At 43.4% G+C, this 12,703-nt stretch overlaps 1 protein-coding gene across 4 annotated transcripts in view; it reads left to right on the top strand.

Annotated features, from left to right (window-relative positions):
• Positions 1 to 12,703, top strand: part of THRB (thyroid hormone receptor beta) — a 178,150-nt gene that overhangs the window by 55,276 nt on the left and 110,171 nt on the right. For all 4 annotated transcript variants that reach the window (XM_083468469.1, XM_083468468.1, XM_083468471.1 and 1 more), the window contains exon 2: positions 6,160 to 6,273. The gene's annotated coding sequence lies outside the window, so the exon portion shown is untranslated. The remainder of the gene's footprint in view (positions 1 to 6,159; positions 6,274 to 12,703) is intronic.

Raw genomic sequence — 12,703 nt, 5'->3', positions numbered from 1 at the left:
TATCAATGATTTCCTTTCTTCTCTTTCCGTTGTTCATTTTACATATCATAAATCCCTGCGTATTTTACAGAAACTATACCATTCAGTATTCCATTATTACATCCATCATAACTTGTTTACACTGTTGAATTTATCTTTATGCTGCCAGTGTTTTCAGCTGTACACAATTATTTCCCATATATTCAATAAACATTTTCCAATCTTCTTTAAAACATACGTTCTTCTTCTTCTCTCATTCTGTATGTTAAGTCTGCAAGCTGCGCATATTCTGCCAACTTAAGTTGCCACTCTTCTTTGGTTGGGACCTCGCTCATTTTCCATTTTTCGGGCTAACAAAGCATGGGCCGCAGTAGTGGTATACATAAACAACCTATTTTGACACCAAGGCTTCAGATTCTTCAGCATGAGATCTAGAATTCTACACTAGGAAAAAATGGAATTCTGTGGGGACCGGGGATAAATTGCAAAAGAACCACCCCTACCAAGGGGCAAAGACAGTGAAGGAGAACCTGACCACATTTTCAGGTTTTCTGCACCACTATGATGATTATTTATTGCCAGAGGCAATAAAATCATGCTTTCACACAGAGCATGGCCATAGGTACAATATGCACCTCTGTGTCAAAAATACCATACAATATAACTTTTTTAAAAAATCAGTAAAAATGCTATAACAGAAAAAAGTGACAAAATATCTAGAAATTGTCTTCTCCCTTCCCTTAAACAATTGCATTAAAAGTATATCAGATTGAACTTTTAAAACAGGCTTAAACTTCAGCACACACATCAATTGATCCAGTAAGGTTTTCCTCCCTGAGGAGTTTGTGTCTGAATGAAAATTCGTATGTGCAGAATCCTCAGAATGAAGATACATGTCTTGGGCCCTAATGAAACACAAATGTTCTTTTCTGCTTTCTCCTGTCAATGAATCACTTTGTTCTAGATGTGCTGATTCATCTAAGCCTCTGACTGACATTGGTAATAACCCAGAAGGTGGCAGACTTCAGATTCAACTGTTGGGTTTTTTTGTGTACCCACTAGAATTGATACTCGGTGCCTTGATTCAGTTGTGCAGAGGGGCGGGGGATGACTCCGACTCTTATTCTGTACAAACTGTAAACTGATGGGCCTTTATTACTTCCAGGCTCGTCTGAATTATTAAGCAGCAGCTGCTTCACCTCTCCGCAGGAGAATGCAGGCATTTGGTTAAATGAATTACTACCACTTCTCACACTTTCTCAGATAGAGGATGCCTTTCACTTCTGACAGCCAAATAACAGTTGCTGATGCAGAATCTTCTTTGCAGAAGAACTGAAGCTGGCAGAATTTTTCTCTCTTACAATGGATACGTAATTTACGTTCGGTTCAACTGTATTTCTGCGCCGATGAATTATTTTTACTCCATGAAGGATTATGTGAAATGGCTCATTTCTGTGCTTGACCCACTCAGTCCTCCAAACAGGAAAGGTTGGATTTACAATGGAGTTAGAATATGAGGTTCGTCCGTGAAACATAGGTGCTCTGAGAGCCAGTGTGGTGCAGTGGTTAAGAGCGATAGACTCGTAATCTGGGGAACCGGGTTTGCGTCTCCGCTCCTCCACATGCAGCTGCTGGGTGACCTTGGTCTAGTCACACTTCTCTGAAGTCTCTCAGCCCCACTCACCTCACAGAGTGTTTGTTGTGGGGGAGGAAGGGAGAGGAGAATGTCAGCCACTTTGAGACTCCTTCGGGTAGTGATAAAGTGGGATATCAAATACAAACTCTTCTTCTTCTTCTTCCTCTGAAAATAGCTATATTTTAAGGTAGTGTTAGAAACTCAGGTATATAAGCTAGGTGCAAAATGGCTTCTTAAACTGGTATTACAGTCACCAAAACAGAATACCTAGTTGCCATTTTGGGGCCAGAAGAGCTCAAAAATTGTATTGTTCAATATGGCTTTTTGGTTACTGAGATTCATTCTGATAGTGCAGATGCAATATCATGGATAGAATTCTACAGGATGTGTTGCTAGTGTGTGAAAACAGTTCAGATCAAATGATCCCCATGCAGGCACCTCTAGATGATTGCAAATGGCCAATAACCAAGTGCAAAATGTGTCTGGTGAATTTCAAATGCTGTTGTAAGGATAGGGGTGGGGGGGAGGGAGGAATCGGCTAAATTGGCAAAGAAAAATCACTTTATATGCGTTGTTTATGCATTCTAACACTATGGCACCAGATGGCGCTGTGGAGTTCTGTTTTTGCCAACCTGATTTCTCATACGAAGTTTGCAACGCGTTTAAACGAAACGCTTCTTTGATGTGTATAGATCCAGCCAGAGAGAGAAATAACTGTAAGCAAATGGACTTCATTTGGGAAACACCCTTATGGCAGTAAGAACATGGTCTTCCTTCTTCAGTCATCTATATGTGATGTGAAGAAAGAGAGAAGCTAGGCCTAGTAAAAAAGAATTGTCCTCCAGAAAGGCCTTCATCTTCAGAAGTCTTGTTCTGTGTCCTTCCACCGGGATGCCAGACGGAGCCTTCTTGATTAAAGTTCTACATTTGTAAAATTCCCTTCCAGTTTATTTTAAGTGCTTTTAGTTTGCTTTTCTTGCCGTTTTAATGATTGTGCAAACCTTAGAATGCTTTAAAGGATTTTATCTGTTGTTTTGTTACTGTTGTTCAGCCGTGCTATGCTATTCTTGCAATGTCCACTGTCCTGAAATCCAAATTGGCGTAGAGATATTTTATGCAAATTATTTTTTTTAAAAAAATATATATTATAGACCACCATGGGACCTTTTTAAACGCCAAGAGGCAGTATATAAATAACTGGCTATTTTCTTCCATTCTAGGCCAGAATTCTGTGTGACAGAAATGCCACTGTTCACAGCTCCCTCCAACCTATTTGTGTTTGAGGGGAATGTATATATATATATATATATATATTTGCTTTCGTAGATTTTCACGGGTACAGGAATGCAGGTTTTGGTGTCCTCGGGTGTCTTCCCGTGTAAAAGTTGGGGTGTCTAGGCGACGTTTCGACGAGGTCTCACTCGTCATCTTCAGGCTGGTGCTTTCGGCTTCTTGTTACTGGAACAGAGCAGGATCTCAGTGTTTGAGTTCCTATAAATACTGTTGAGGGGGTGTGGTGTATAGCCTCCAATGTTCTGGGCAGAGAGGAAGTTCCCAGGCTAGTGTGCCTTTTCTTCTTTTGTTCCTTAATTACTTGAGGGATATCTTGAGTGATTTCTTGGGTGATATTCTGAGTACCACTTAGGTGGGTCATTAGGTGTGGATTAGTTGCTAAAGCCTTCGTGTCTTGACATCTTGAGCTTTGTGAAGAGTTTTTCTGAGAAGATGGCTGTACTGCACTTAGTTGTGCTCTGGCTTGGCTTCGTGTATAGGGGCGAGCTGTGGTTTTGTGTCCTGTGCCAGCCAGATCTGTGTAGGGATTGCAGGGGGGTGCAGCATCCGGAGGTGCCACCATGGTTTGGCTACTGGATGGTGTCTGTAATTTATCTGTGGAGAGGGTCTGGGTTTGGGTCTGGTGTGGTTGATTGGTGATGGCGTTCTGTGTGCCTCTGGATCTGGTGTCGGTTTTTGTGGGGAGGGCTAATTTCCAGATGTCTGGTAGGCGGGATGTGTCGTCACGCTTGTTCATGTTGTGAGGGTGTTTCTCTATCTCGATGGCTTCCATGATTATTCTCTTGTGGTGATGTTCCATGTTAAAGAGCAATATATATATATATATATAGTTGAAAGTAACTCAGTTTATACGTTATTTTTCAAATGACTGAGTCCACCTGAATGGTTTTCCCTGTTGGCCCTGCTTGCCCTTGACTCAGATGGCTACTTCCATTGCTGTCACGATAGCTCTAACAAAAGGATGTTGTGTTGGCCTAGAGTGTGATAGATTAGTTATGTAAACTGATATGTCCTTACTACACCTGCCCTGGTACCTTCAACTGCTGTTGTATTTGAATGATCTGGGAGATTTTAGAGTCAGGTGCAGCATAGTTTGACTGTTCATTGCCACTGTGGGCAATATCATACCCTCCAACTTTTCTCTGGTGAAAATAGGGACACCCTATTCAATCATCATCATGATGATGATGTTGTTGTTACCCCACCCATCTGACTGTGTTGCTTCAACAACTCTGGACGGCATCTTTCATATATAAAAACGTAATAGAACATCAAACATTAAAATACTTCCCTATACAGGGCTGCCTTCAGATGTCCTCTAAAGGTTGTGTAGTTACTTATCTCCTTAGCTCAGGGATTGGATAACTCCAAACCCTCCATCGTTTCTCTGATGAAGATAGGCGCTGTGGGTTAAACCACAGAGCCTAGGGCTTGCAGATCAGAAGGTTGGCGGTTCGAATCCCTGCGATGGGGTGAGCTCCCATTGCTCAAACTCTGCTCCTACCAACCTAGCAGTTCAAAGTGCAAGTAGATAAATAGGTACCACTCCAGCAGGAAGGTAAATGGCGTTTCCGTGTGCTGCTCTGGTTCACCAGAAGCAACTTAGTCATGCTGGCCACATGATCCGGAAGCTGTATGTCGGCTCCCTTGGCCAGTAAAGTGAGATGAGCACCACAACCCCAGAGTCGTCCACAACTGGACCTAATGGTCAGTGGTCCCTTTACATTTAAGGAAAAGTGGGGCATTCTGGGATCAAAGCAGAAACCAGGATGGCTTCTGTAAATCCGGGATTGTCCCTGGATAATATTGGAGGGTCTGCAATATTCCAGAGGTTTCATGCTGGTTGATAGGACTCTTACAAGTTCCACCATGCAAAAGTCAGAGGTTTCTATATAAGCATGTCTCTCCATCCAGGAAAGACAGAAGGAGTCTGGCCATTCAAGGACAGCCAGACAAAAAAAAGGGGGGGGGCGGAAATCCCACAGAGAGATGTGAATTGTGAGCTTGACAGTGAGGCCTGGATGGCTGCATTTTCTCCTTAGGCCCGAGGTTCCCAACCCCTCCTCTAGATAGTCTGCCCGCATCTTTATGGCCGCTGTTTTCTTTGCATGCTAGAAAACCTGTTGCTCTTGACACATTTAATCTGATGTCCTGTCTAGTTTCTCTAACCTATGGCCTGGAACTTGTGGCGTCCTGCTACTTAGCACAGTTTGTGTGAGAAAATAACCGTGTTGTTTCTCGTCCTGCGAAAACAGAAATAAAAACATACTTTCTTCATCCACGACTGTAATGCAGTTAGACTTGAAACCTATCAAGAGAAGAGTCTGCATTGACATTGCCAAACCATTGCGTTTCTGTGTAGCGGTCGGAATCTTTCGCACCAGATTTGTTTTTGTTTCTTAATTGATCCATGTCAACTCCGAGTCTCATGACTGAATTCTTGTCTTGCGGCACCCTGATGACTAACAAATGTATTATTGTGGCATGTGCTAGGGCAAATGCTCTCAGCCTGGCACGCATGTGTGCATGTGTGCAAACACACACACACACAGATATTTTGGACTACAAAGCCCCTCATTCCTGACCATTTGGCATGCTGCCTGAGGTTGTTGGGAGTTGTAATCCAACACAGCTGGAGGGCTACAAGATGAGGAAAGCTGAGCTGCTGTAACTGAATACAGTGGTACCTTGGTTCTCAAACGCCTTGGTATTAAAATACAGTGGTACCTTGGGTTAAGTACTTAATTCGTTCCGGAGGTCCATACTTAACCTGAAACTGTTCTTAACCTGAAGCACCACTTTAGCTAATGGGGCCTCCTGCTGCCGCCGCATCACCGGAGCACGATTTCTGTTCTCATCCTGAAGCAAAGTTCTTCACCTGAAGCACTATTTCTGGGTTAGCGGAGTCTGTAACCTGAAGCATATGTAACCCGAGGTACCACTGTACTTTATTTTATTTTTAATTAATGTGTGAACTTCCACTTTGGTTCTTATACTGTGCGACCAGATGTATATACTGATAGACATCTTGCTATGACAATGATAAATTGGAGTGATGTCAAGTAAAGTACAGTCCAGACTTGGCAGATTAGATCTTCATTCTGATCAGTAGAACTTTCTGGTGAGCAACTGGTACAATCATGTCTTCTGAGTTCATACTTCAATATGTCTGCTCAGTTTCTAGGCGCATACTGTCTGTGAGATAAGCATTTGCTGATTCATGCTATTTTTATTTTTATTTTTATCCTCAGATGCTAAGAACAGAAGACCTGTGATCCCTGTATCTGCGCATATATTTGAAAACAGATATGGTTTCTGTCATCCTCCTGCTTAATCTTGTCTCTCATTTATGGGCTCGTTCTAAGGTCAGTTTTTACAGTGTTTAAATTCTGTTAAATGTTTTGGAAGAAAGGCAAGGCAAGACTCACAAATGCAAGGTAATGTTTTCCTCCAGAGAAAACAGATGCCCTCTTCTGAAATAAACTTTTCAAAATGTTGTGCAGAGCGACAGAAGGCAGCAGTGTTAGGTTTTTTTTTTAAAGGATTGTATAAATGAAGGAGTTCGTGAGGCCTTGTCTAGAGTTGCACGCATAGCAGAATGACAGAGAGACCCTACTTTATTCGGTGCAGGGAGATTCCATAGAGTCATGTGCCCTATCGTTTCAATGCTGCTGGAACCAGGACAAAAAGAGGCAGATAAGCAGGGTGTTGGGGAGAGGGATATGATACAGGCAGCGTGGATAAAAATCACTAAAATAAATAAATAAAATAAATAAAAATCAGGTGGTTTTTTAAAAAAAATTACATCAGATTTTTAAATATTTAAATCAGATTTTTAAAATGCACTTTGAAACAGACCAAAAAAAAAAGAGTGTGAGTTGCTTTAATGCAGAGTGGATAAAAATCAGTGATTTATTATTTATTTTTTAAAGATTTTTTTAAAATTTAAATTGGAATTTTAAAATAAAATCCTTTTGGAGGAAAAATATTTCTAAAGATTTAAGTTACATTATAGTAACTTAAAGGTAGTCATCATGAAATAAGGATTTGTTATAAGTTTTTCATGAAATTGTTTAACCACATCAGTTAACCAACATGGATACGTATGCTATGATGTTATTGTTTTAGTTAAATAAATTGTTTAAATTGTTGTTAAGGAAATGATTGTTTTTCTCCTTCCAGTAAAGTACAGCAGAAACGTTGTCCAACTATAAACAGATAACTTCTCAAACCTCACAATATTTTCCTAATTATCGGTCTATGTATTTCTAATAGTATAACCAAAATAGTAATTTTTTGATTTAACTGTAAAAACTACTCTGAAAATTTATTATTCCAAAAATGAAACCTTCATCTGGTTGTAAATATTAAGATGATACCAGCAAAAATGAGTCTTTCTGTTAAAAAAATGATTTAAATCAAGTCTTACTGACTAGTGATTTAAATCATTATTTAAATCGATTTGATTTAAATCAAATCCACCCTGTATGTTGTTGTTGTTGTTGTTTAGCCATTTAGTCGTGTCCACCTCTTCGTGACCCCATGGACCAGAGCACGCCAGGCACTCCTGTCTTCCACTGCCTCCCGCAGTTTGGTCAGACTCATGTTTGTAGCTTCGAGAACACTGTCCACACATCTTGCCCTCTGTCGTCCCCTTCTCTTTGTGCCCTCAATCTTTCCCAACATCAGCGTCTTTTCCAGGGAGTCTTCTCTTCTCATGAGGTGTAGTATTCTCATGTGAAGTATTGGAGCCTCAGCTTCAGGATCTGTCCTTCCAGTGAGCACTCAGGGCTGATTTCCTTAAGAATGGAGAGGTTGGATCTTTCAGTCCATGGGATTCTCAAGAGTCTTCTCCAACACCATATTTCAAAAGCATCAATTCTTCAGCGATCAGCCTTCTTTATGGTCCAGCTCTCACTTCCATACATCACTACTGGGAAAACCATAGCTTTAACTATACGGACCTTTGTTGGCAAGGTGATGTCTCTGCTTTTTAAGATGCTGTCTAGGTTTGTCATTGCTTTTCTCCCAAGAAGCAGGCATCTTTTAATTTCGTGACTGCTGTCACCATCTGCAGTGATCATGGAACCCAAGAAAGTAAAATCTCTCACTGCCTCCATTTCTTCCCCTTCTATTTGCCAGGAGGTGATGGGACCAGTGGCCATGATCTTCCTTTTTTTGATGTCGAGCTTCAGACCATATTTTGCGCTCTCCTCTTTCACCCTCATTGAACGGTTCTTTAATTCCTCCTCACTTGTACATGATGCAAAGTGGATAGAGATAATTTAGTTCTCCCAAATAGAACCCGGGCTCTGCATATTCCTCCTTTTCCTCAAATGTTCTCTACCAAGTTAGTTTTTTTAAAAAAACGTAGTCAAAGTCTCATTTCCCATCATCATTTTACTTTCCTATAACAGAAGTGATAAGAATATGGACAGCCTTTGAGCAATTGGAAGAACAGAGTTACCAAAAAACTCCTAAGGGCTGTGTCCCGTGTCACTGGAAAGATTTTGTGAAGCATTTATATAGCCACACCCACAACTTAACATCTAAACACTTTCACAAAAGGCTTAGGTAGAGAATCTGATAAAAGTTGCTCTTTTCTTACAAATAAAGTGTGCGTATCTTTCTGTAACAAATATTTAAGACATGGGCTTGTGACTTTAGAATGTAACTTCAGAACTTTTATTGTTTATCAGATTTATTGCACTTTGTTCATTTTTTTTATTGCTATCATTTATTATACTTTATCCTATCTTCCATTCAGGGAGCTTTTGAGGTAAGTTGACCTGCGAGAGAGGAAAAACTAAAGTCAGCTTTGTAGCCAAGTGGGGATTTGAACCTGAGTGACCCCAGTCCTAACCTGATATGCTAAAACACTGGTTTTCTAAGCCTTTCTCCTATCATTTGTCATGAGATCTAGAACAGTGTTTCCCAACCTTTTTTGGGCAAAGGCACACTTGTTTCATGAAAAAAATCTCGAGGCACACCACCAGCCCCGTGACGTCAGCGCGCAGCGTCACGCCGGGAGGGACGCACGAAAGTGTAAGCTTCAATTTTTCCCCCTCCCCCTTGCCTTCCTTCTGTGCCAACCGCCAAAAAGCCAAGAAAAAAGCCAAGACTTTAGGGCAGCAGGTCGACACGGAAGAAGCTCCTACCTAAGGACAGGTGCGACGGCCGTGTCCTCTTCTGCCACACTTGGCAGCCCTGCCTCACGGTCGTGACTCCCACCCTGATTTCTCCCCGCAGGTCGAGCGGCACAGGCAGCCCAATGTGTCCAGCCCAGACACAAGCCCCGCTTCCCCACTCTAGATCCTGAATGCGACCAAGTGCTCTGGACTCCCGAGCAGGGTGGGAAAGAGGACTCGCATCTGGTAGCCTCCGGGCTCCTCGCCTGCTCGAGGGATGGCATTGCAGGCAAGCTGCCGGCCGTCGCCATCGCCGCCCCCTCATGCGAGTGGACCTGCCCGGAGTGGTGGGCCGGGGGAGGCTCGCTCTCTGTGGGGATGTGGCCCGCACGCGCGGCCCCGCTTCCTCCTGCCCAGGGCTGAGCTCCTTACCCGCGATCTCGGTCTCGGGCACGCGGATCCCATTTATTCCGAAGCTCGCGCCACTAGCCGGGGCTCTCACACCGTGCCAGGGCGAGGCGGCGCGGCCCACTGACGTCATCGCGGCTCGCCGCCGCCCTCGACTTCCCTGTTCCCTCCCCTCCCTCGGGTCGCCGTGGTTACCGAGGACTGCAAGCTGCTCGGGCGAGCGTGGGGCATTAAGTGGGAGAAGGAAAATTAAAATTAAAACTCGCCTGAAGGCCGCCTCTCCGGATATCTTTCGAATTTTTTAATTTTTCCCGCGGCACACCAGGCAACGTCTCACCTAGTGTGCCGCGGAACACCGGTTGGGAAACACTGATCTAGAAGACACTCAGAGCTGGTCTTGCTCTTAGGTAGAGTGATGTGCAATTAAAAGACTTGTTGTTGTTGTTGTTTAGTCGTTTAGTCGTGTCCGACTCTTTGTGACCCCATGGACCAGAGCACGCCAGGCACTTCTATCTTCCACTGCCTCCCGCAGTTTGGTCAAACTCATCCTGGTAGCTTCGAGAACATTATCCAACCATCTCGTCCTCTGTCGTCCCCTTCTCCTTGTGCCCTCCATCTTTCCCAACATCAGGGTCTTTTCCAGAGAGTCTTCTCTTCTCATGAGGTGGCCAAAGTATTGGAGTCTCAGCTTCACGATCTGTCCTTCCAGATGAAAAGACTAACAAATTGTTATTTAATGTATTTTTAGTCTGAGCGGTGAGGCGCTTATGAGATTTTCTGCTTTAAGTGCCAAGATAATTTGGCCAGCCGTGGGTGTTGGGTCTTCGGTGTGTGTCTGGCATTTGCTGGTGAAGGCACACGTGAGTGAAAAACTTAACAAATGAAGAGAAAATAGATGCTAAATGTCCACCACACCAATACAACAGACTCAATGTCAGTTTGATGGCCTCAAGGGCATTTGCCTGAGCAGGTGGTTGATAAACTGCTGAATAACACCTGTCTGGGTTCACATTTAAAAAAACACCCTTAATTAAGAAGATATTTTGTACTATTTTAAAAAGTATTTAGTCACCCATCTCTCTGTCAAGATAGCAAGCAACACAGAATGCTGTTGTGAGGTAAGGAGCATTTGGGTCAGTTTTAATGTGAAAAAAAATGTAAATCTATGCTAACACCGAGTTAAGCCCAACATTTACCCAAATTGCTAGTTCCTATGCACGTAGACGTACATAATTTTCTGAAGGAGATTAAAAAAATTAATTAAGTAAGGGTGAGCCTTACATGGACATGTTCATCACAGGATGACTATAAGATCAAGCAATGACTTTAGGCTGGTTGACGCAATTTTACATTTCATTAATGCATAGATGAGGAAGCAGAATCCTGTGTGTGTGTGTGTGTGTGTGTGTGTGTGTGTGTGTCTGTCTATCTATCTATCTATATATCTATCTATCTCTGAACTGGCATGGGAAAAAGCTGGATCTTTCCACCATACAGAAAGAGCCTTAGATGCATAGAAGTCTTATGCATAAGGTTCTGTTAGCAGTTCTACTGAACATGCAGAGGTTGGGTCTCCTTGTGTGAACGGAATGTTTGTAGAACAAAGATGGCGGACAGCGTTTGTCTATCCCTTGAGGTCACGCCGAGCACATTTACCACATCTGGACAACCCTAACATTGCTTGATTGTTGATGTTGGCACCTGTCTGTCTTGAGAGGGAATGGAGTGCGCTTCTGGGAGTGAAGTCAGACTGCTGTGTTCGCTGCACCAAAGCGGCCTCCCTTGGGTGCATGCCTGGGCAGTCTGTATGGAAGTCTGGGGAGGTGTATGGAGGCAGTGTGTATGGCAGGGGTAGGCAACCTAAGGCCCGTGGGCCACAAGTGGCTCACGGGGATTGTTTAACTGGCCCCCGAGCCGCCCCCGAACCGAGCCGCCTGCTCGGCGAGTCCCTGTGTGCTGCGCTAAACTGGCACAGCGCACTGTGGGGACTCACTTCCTCAGGGCTGAAAATCACATCTGCGCAGACGCGGATTCCGGAAAACGCGGGCGCGCCCATTCTAGTTCAATCCCTTCAATGCAGGAATATGGAGTTGTCCCATACAAGAATCGAACCTACAGCCTTGGTGTTATCAGCGCTACACTCTAAGCAATAAATCTAAAAGAGCTTCTCTTACTGAGTTGAAAATATTGAAACAGAGAACAGAGAAAGAGAATATAGAGTGAAGGAGAAGCGTCTCAGATCCCAGGAACTGTATTCTTAGAGTCTGACTCAGCTTCCCTCTCCTCCTTCCTACTCTAGAGAAAGTTGGCATTTTTGTATAATTGCTTCTGTATCTGTCGATGCTGTTAAAGACAGCAGAATGTATGCCATGTGCTGGCAGAAAGGTCTGAGCACATGTTTCTGTGGGTGGAATTGCCATATCAGGCTTTCTGGCAATCGTGGTTAATTTTTAATCCATACTTATGTCCTTTTTATGGTCTCCCTTTTGGAAGTTGTTAATACATAGCAGCTGACTGAATTTCCCTGCTTTTGATTAACCAAGAGCTTAATTATCCAGTAGGTTTTGCTGTTCCTCAGACTTGGTGGGTGAACCTTCCTCTCTTCCAGATCAATTCTTGGTCAGTTTGTTCAAGAGAATGAAGGCCGTGTTATGTGCTCGTTTCCCCCCTGCATAACTTTATCAATATTTTGTGTGTTTGTGTCTGAGAAGGGTAGACAGGAATTGGCTCACTTAACAAAAAAATAACTATGACATAATCCCATTGACTGTAACATCATTGTGGCTCTCTCTTGCATTCAGTATAATATTTGCAAAGTTCTTGCGTTGTCTAAAGGTCATGCTGCAATTGTGAATCAGTTTAATTTATCTGTTACTTGTATGAGTATCTCAGCAGATTTTAAAGACTCATTTCACAAGTTATAAGGTAAGGGGTAAAGGGACCCCTGACCATTAGGTCCAGTCGTGACCGACTCTGGGGTTGCGGCGCTTATCTCACTTTATTGGCCGAGGGAGCCGGCGTACAGCTTCTGGGTCATGTGGCCAGCATGACTAAGCCATTTCTGGCGAACCAGAGCAGCGCACGGAAACGCCGTTTACCTTCCCGCCGGAGCGGTACCTATTTATCTACTTGCATTTTAACGTGCTTTCGAACTGCTAGGTTGGCAGGAGCTGGGAGCAAGGAACAGGAGCTCACCCCGTCGCGGGGATTCGAACCGCCGACCTTCTGATTGGCAAGTCCTAGGCTCTGTGGTTTAACC

The sequence above is a fragment of the Podarcis liolepis genome (assembly GCF_965112155.1).
Source record: "Podarcis liolepis genome assembly, chromosome: 12".
In the NCBI taxonomy this organism is placed as follows: domain Eukaryota; kingdom Metazoa; phylum Chordata; class Lepidosauria; order Squamata; family Lacertidae; genus Podarcis; species Podarcis liolepis.
Note: the sequence above shows the minus strand (reverse complement) of the source record. Positions and strands in the feature narration are given on the sequence as shown.